Source organism: Haemaphysalis longicornis, unplaced genomic scaffold (assembly GCF_048455015.1).
Source record: "Haemaphysalis longicornis isolate Haplotype H1 unplaced genomic scaffold, Haemaphysalis longicornis Haplotype H1 scaffold_5, whole genome shotgun sequence".
Lineage (NCBI taxonomy): Eukaryota > Metazoa > Arthropoda > Arachnida > Ixodida > Ixodidae > Haemaphysalis > Haemaphysalis longicornis.
In genome coordinates, this window is record NW_027526385.1 from 62,599,015 (window position 1) to 62,605,758 (window position 6,744).

At 43.9% G+C, this 6,744-nt stretch overlaps 1 non-coding gene across 1 annotated transcript; it reads left to right on the forward strand.

Annotated features, from left to right (window-relative positions):
* On the forward strand, positions 1 to 73 carry Trnat-ggu (transfer RNA threonine (anticodon GGU)). Its single transcript has one exon. It is a non-coding gene; the product is annotated as a tRNA-Thr (tRNA).
* Positions 74 to 6,744: the final 6,671 nt, after the last annotated feature.

Below are 6,744 nucleotides of genomic sequence, written 5' to 3' on the forward strand. Positions count from 1 at the left end.
CCGCCAGTAGCGTAGTGGTTATCGCACCAGACTGGTATTCTGGAGGTCGTGGGTTCAGACCCCACCTGGCGGGCATTTTTTCTCCACTTTCTTTATTTTCCAAATTCTTTATCTTGAGCTACTACATCCTCCCCTTTGCTTTCCGAGGTCTTCTTGACTGCCAATTCTTAATTCTTATTTCTTTCTTATATATATATATATATATATATATATATATATATATATATATATATATATATATACACACGCTGCACGAGGAAGATGACACCAGGAACCATTACACAAGAAATATCATGGGAGGTCACACGAAAAAAAGTTAAGCACGTTAGAAAGTTACCAGGCAATTTATTACGGTTTAATGATCTTCGCCAGGGCATTTTTAAAGGCTTCTGCATCCTGAATGCTAACAAGGCCGTTCCATTCCTTAGCTATCCGAATAAAAAGAGATTCTGCAAATGTTGTAGTTTTGGGGCGAGGGTAATGAACTTGCATAGTGTTGCAGCAACCATCAGAGAAATGGGGCGTTGGGTGACGTAAATGCTCGATGGGGATGCGTGATAGAATTTGTAAAATAATGCGAGTCGCGCAGTTTTTCGGCGGTGACTAAGAGGAACGAGTGCGGCACGTTCCTTTAAGTCTGTTACACTGGTGAACGATGAGTAATCGGAAAAGGCGAATCTGGCAGCGCGGTTTTGGATGGCTTCTAGGTTTTGGATGAGATAATTCTGGTGTGGGTCCCAAACTGCTACGGCGTACTCAAATTTGGGGCTTATTATTGTGGTGAAAGCTAATATTTTTAAGTGGCTGGGAGCAAACTTCAGGGTTCGTTGAATATAACCTAAAGATCTACTAGCTGTTTAAATGACGTGATTGATGTGGAGGGTCCAAGATAGGTCACTTGAGATATGTATTCCAAGGTATTTATAAGAGCTAGTCGATTGTAGCAAACTGTTATTTAGGGCGTAGTTGTACAAAAACGGATTAGTACGTCTGTGAAAAGACACTGATCTACATTTAGAAATGTTTAAACTCATCTGCCACTTGTGGCACCAATTTTGAACGGCTGTTAGGTCTGCTTGTAAAGCTACTTGAACTTCATGACTACCGATTGTTGCGTAAATAACGCAATCGTCGGCGAATAATCTTATATTGTTAGTAATACAGTGTAGAAGACCGTTGATGCAAATCAGGAAAAGCAGGGGGCCAAGTACGGTTCCATGGGGAACACCGGAGAGGACGGGAGAGATTTTGGACCTAGCTTTATTTATGACGACGAACTGTTTTCTGTCAGTGAGAAAGTTATTAATCCAAGACAAGACAGATGGGTCGAGGTTAAGCAAAGAAAGTTTGGTCATAAGGCGGTGGTGAGGAACTTTATCAAAAGCCTTTTCAAAGTCAAGAAATATGGCGTCAGTTTGGATATTCTGCTCAAGATTTGTGTGCAAGTCATGAATGAAGGCAGCAAGTGGCGTTTCACACGACAGGCATCTACGAAAACCATGTTGGGAAGGATGAATGAAGTTGTGCTGTTCGAGGTGATTAATGACGTTGGTAAATAAAATGTGCTCCATAAATTTGGATGGGACACTTGTAAGCGATATGGGCCGGTAGTTATATGGGGATGATTTGTTGCCATTTTAAAGCAAAGCTTTCTACCTCTAGCCCCAAGGGTTCTTTCGTGACCGTTGGTGTCACCAGAAAACGCCCGCGAACAAATAAAAGAATTCAGCGGCACCGCCAGGAATCGAACCTGGAACTACTGACATAACAAAGCGGGAGCTCATTGTCTTACCGATTCAGCTACGGGACTTTTTTTTTCTTTATTACATGGGAAAATACGCTCAGACGTTGCAGTACGAGGAATACAAGCAAACAAAAGAATACCCTGAAGTTATGACAGGCAAATATACATCAAAATTCAGGCAAACACACGCAAGCGTTCAAAAGAGGGAACCAGTCAGGTGGTTGGTCAAGCGAACTATACACACTATGTACAAATGCCACAGTTTCTCTGAAATAAGACTTAGTTGATCTTGGTGGCTCAGCATGTCTATCACATAAGCGGCATCGCCACAGACTGTACAAACCAATCAACACGAACATGTCATAAGGTGGCTCACCAGGATAGTCGAATGGCAAAAATCGGATAGAGAAAGGCGTAATATCCATGTCTTTTTTGAGCGTTCGCTGTAGAATGTCCCAGAAAAAGACAGCATCTCTGCAGTCTACAAAGCAGTGATCAATTGTCTCTGGTCGAGTACAGAGCCGACAGTCTGTCGACCAAGCTATAAACAGACCCCGATCTTTCATCCAAGTTTTAACAGGGAGCGTGCCAGTGTGTAATTTAAAGAAAAATGTTTTAACACCTGGCGGAACACACAAGAAACAGGGAAGAAAGGAGGTGCACTCACCAAGAACACCAACGTGTTTACCCCCTGCATTTTTGGTGAATGCAACGTGACAGCTTCTCGTGACATCTCGCGCTGCTGTGCGCTCCACCCACGGCATGTCTAGCGGCCCTGTACGCGGATTGCGCATAAGCTAGGAGTTACAAAAATTAATGGAAGCTCACGCCAACGCATGGAATCTCTCTTCTAGAACGCCAGTGTGCTAAAGCCTGTGGCCTCCACTGTTCACGTAAAAAATCACAGCTCCTTGTCATTCGTCCTCGCGCCAAACGACACAATAAGGAACACATTAGAATACCCCTTGATGGCCATGCCATAACTCCAAGCCCCAGTATCAAGATGCTGGGCCTACAGCTCCAGGCAAACACCAAGCGTGGCGTATCCTTGCAGCGCCTCAAACACAGCATCAATCAAATCATGCACATGATCAAGCGAGTTGCCACCAAGAAGCGCCCAAGCAGCAGAAATTGCCAATACCAAGCATGGCAAATCATCAGTGGCCAATGTGTCCGACCTTGGCAATACCTCGGCCACCATCATTGGCTGGCGCTTGGGAATTTGCATTGTATGTTTGCATTTATTGGCGCAAGGGTAACTAAGACCAAAGAGCGCCAAAACTATGTTGCGTCGTTTTTCATAGTGAGGTTTGTGCTTAAAATATGTATGAAATGAGTATAATATATCTTGAAATATTATATATATGGGTGTAGACGGCCCGAAGACTAAAAAATGGAGATATTCATGATGGCAGATGAAGGGGACTATGGATAGAACATGACTGTAGCTTGAGCCGAAGAGCGTGGTACATGAGCGGGCCCCTCGTAGGAAACATAAGGGCCTTGCTCAATCCTCGTAGGCTCTGAGGTCACGCACTGTATGAGATAGGCTTTAAAAACTTGATTTCTGCAAGATAACTTAAAATAGATTTGATTGTGAACATAGGTTCATCTCCTAAAAACAGTGAAGGGTGTAGTGAAATGTTGAAGGTATATATTTTTGGGAAATGCCGTTTTCTGGCCTCATTGCAGGATGTGCACTCAATTAACACATGGAGGACGGAGAGCCGGTCCCCACACTTGTCGCAAACTGGTGGGAGTGCACCATTCAAGAGATATGCGTGGGTAGCGTAAGTGTGACCTATGTGTAGTCTGCAAATCGATACTTCAATGAACCTGTTTAGTTTTTCTGTTGCATACCTTCCTAGGTGTGGTTTTGCTGAGTGGAGTTTGTTGTCTGTGTATGTGTCCCATGTGTTCTGCCAGCGTTTACGGATTCCCCTTCGGATCACTGGCTTCAAATCAAGGTAAAAGACCTGCGCTACATCAACACCACTACGGAGGGCAGCCAAAGTGGCGTTCTGGTCGGCAATTTTATTGCCCAGAATGCCACTGTGTCCAGGGATCCAGCAAACAAGTATTTTTAGTTTTAATTTATAAGCAGTAACAAGAGCTTTAAAAAGGTGATTGAGGACAACATTTTTTATAGGTTGAAATGAATCTAGTGCTGTAACCACACTTAGGGAGTCTGTGTAGATAATTGATTCTTGTATTTTGTTCTGTGTAATGTGCTCCACTGTGATTAAAATACCCTAAGCCTCTGCTGTAAAGACACTGGTATTTCTGTTCAAGGTCCTTGTGCTGGCGAAATACGGGCCATGTGCAGCACACGACACAGCGGAAGCAGACTTCGAGGCATCCGTGTAAAATGAGGTGTATGGATATGTGTGTTGTAAATGTAAAAAATGCTGTAAGATCAATTCACGAGGTGCACGGCGCTTACCAATGAGTTTAAAGGATGTGTCGCAACAAATCGCTGACATTTCCCAAGGTGGGACTACATCGGCGATGGAGGTCTTCATGCCCTCATCAAAAGATACACCCATTTCCTCTGCAAGGCCATTGACACGCAAGGACATAGGGGCAGGTATCGAGGGGCGTGCTAGGTATAAACGGGCAGACGAGGCGTCGTTCAGAATAGAACTACACGGGTGATTTTCCATAGACATTGTTCTGATAGCATAGAGCAGTGCTGCATAAGCACGCTGGTTCTCTAGGCACCAGTGGTCACATTCGACATAGAGACTTGGTAGCGGACTTGTTCTGAATGCTCCCGAAGCAAGGCGAAGGCCCAAATGCAGCACTGGGTCTAACATTTTTAGGGCAGTTTTAGACGCGGACCCATAAATTACGCTTCCGTAATCCATACGTGACCTAACTAAACTGACAAATAGGCGTAGAAGGCAGTCTTTATCAGCACCATAAGACTGATGCGACAATACTTTTAAAATGTTCATAATGTTTAAGCATTTTTGTTTGAGCGTCTTTATGTGCGGTATAAATGTAAACTTTTGGTCAAGTATAACACCTAAAAACTTTTTTTTCTTTCTTGACAGGAATTCGTTCTCCGTTCAGTGTGATGTCAGGTTCTGGATGAATTCCACGCTGTCTTGTGAATAAAACACATGTACTTTCTGAGGATTCAGTTTAAAACCATTTTCTTCTGTCCATTTCGCAAGCCTGTTTACGCCTAACTGTATCTGCCTTTCGCATATGGACAGGTTGCATGATCTAAAGCTAATATGGACGTCGTCAACGTACCTTGAGTAGGAGATTGTGGGTGGCAATGATTTTCCAAGCGAATTCATTTTAACTATAAACAGAGTAGAGCTTAACACTCCACCTTGAGGAACACCATTGTCTTGTGTGTACGTTCCAGATACCACTGTCCCTACTCTTACTCTAAAGGTTCGCTGTGACAAATAACTTTCAATAGTGTTTAACATGTGTCCAGACACACCGAATGCCTTGAGATCACGCAGTATGCCGTGGCGCCAAGTTGTGTCATGTGCTTTTTCCAAGTCAAAGAAAACAGAAAGACAGTGCTGTTTGTGGATGAAAGCATCTTTGACATAACTCTCAAAGGCTACTAGCTGGTCAGTTGTGCTTCGACCTGAACGATAACCTGCCTGACAACTGTCCAGGATGCCGTTATATTCAAGAAAGTGCATTAGCCTCTTATTTACTATTTTTTTCAAAAAGCTTTCCCAGGCAACCTGTCAGAGCTATTGGTCGGTACCTGGGAGGTAGTGAGGCATGTTTCCCTTCTTTTAATATGGCAACTACAATAGCTTCTCTCCAAGCTCTTGGAAAGTATCCTGCTGCCCAACTTTTATTGAATGGGTGCAGGAGTGTTTGGAGAGTTTCTGAGTGCAGATAATCAATCATTGTATATGATATCCTGTCTGCTCCCGGCACTGAAGCCTTACATGTTCCTAGGGCAACCAAAAGCTCTGTTAGAGAAAATTCAGAGTTGTATGGTTCGTCAGATGTTTTGTTATCCCTAATAGGTTTTATCTCCATGGATGATTTATACCGCAAGAAAGTATTCGTGTAGTGAGTAGAACTTGAAACATATTGAAAGTGTTTTGCTAGTGCGTTTGCCTGGTCCTCCAGGGTGCCACCCGCACTGCTAACTAAGGGTAGGCTGTGTGTTTTCCGTCCATTAAGCTTTTTAATTCTATTCCATACTTTGCCTGTATCTGTGTACGAATTTATAGAAGTCACAAAAGAGTGCCAGCTCTCCCTTTTGGCTCGCTGGCGAATGCGCCTTCCTTGTGCCTTCGCACGTTTGAAGGAAATGAGGTTTCGGGAAGTGGGATACCTGCGAAGGATGCCCCATGCCTTATTTTGAGCCTGCCGTGCATGCCGACACTCCTCATTCCACCACGGCCTCCTAGTGTTAGGTGTGGCACCAGATGTTTGCGGAATTGAGCACTCGGCGGCATGAAGTATATGGGCCGTAATCAGTTCACAGGCTTCATCAATGTCCAAATGGCTTAAAGATGTGTATGAAAGCTGATATAACTGTTTAAATTTCAGCCAATCTGCACCAGATTCCTTAAACCTTTTATGACAGATGGAACTGTTAGGGCTTTTGTCTATGCCTTTCAGGATGACTGGGAAGTGGTCGCTCCCATTAGGATTATCGTCCACTCCCCATTTAACAGACGGGAAAAGGACAGAAGAGCCGATTGCCAAGTCTATGTGTGGGTATGTGTTGTGTGTAGTGTTGTAATATGTCGGCTCTTTGTGATTGAGTAGACAAGCTCCGGAATAAAATAAAAACTTTTCTAGCAAGCGGCCTCGGGCATCTGTCCGTTGAGACCCCCAGAGTTCAATGTGAGAATTAAGGTCACCCACTAATAAGGAGGGTTCCGGGAGCTCATCTATCAGGGACTCGAATTCTGAGCTCGATAAACGGTAATCCGGGGGAATGTACAGAGAGCAAACTGTTATTAGCCTATTAAAGACGATAGCTCGGACTGTCACAGCTTCGA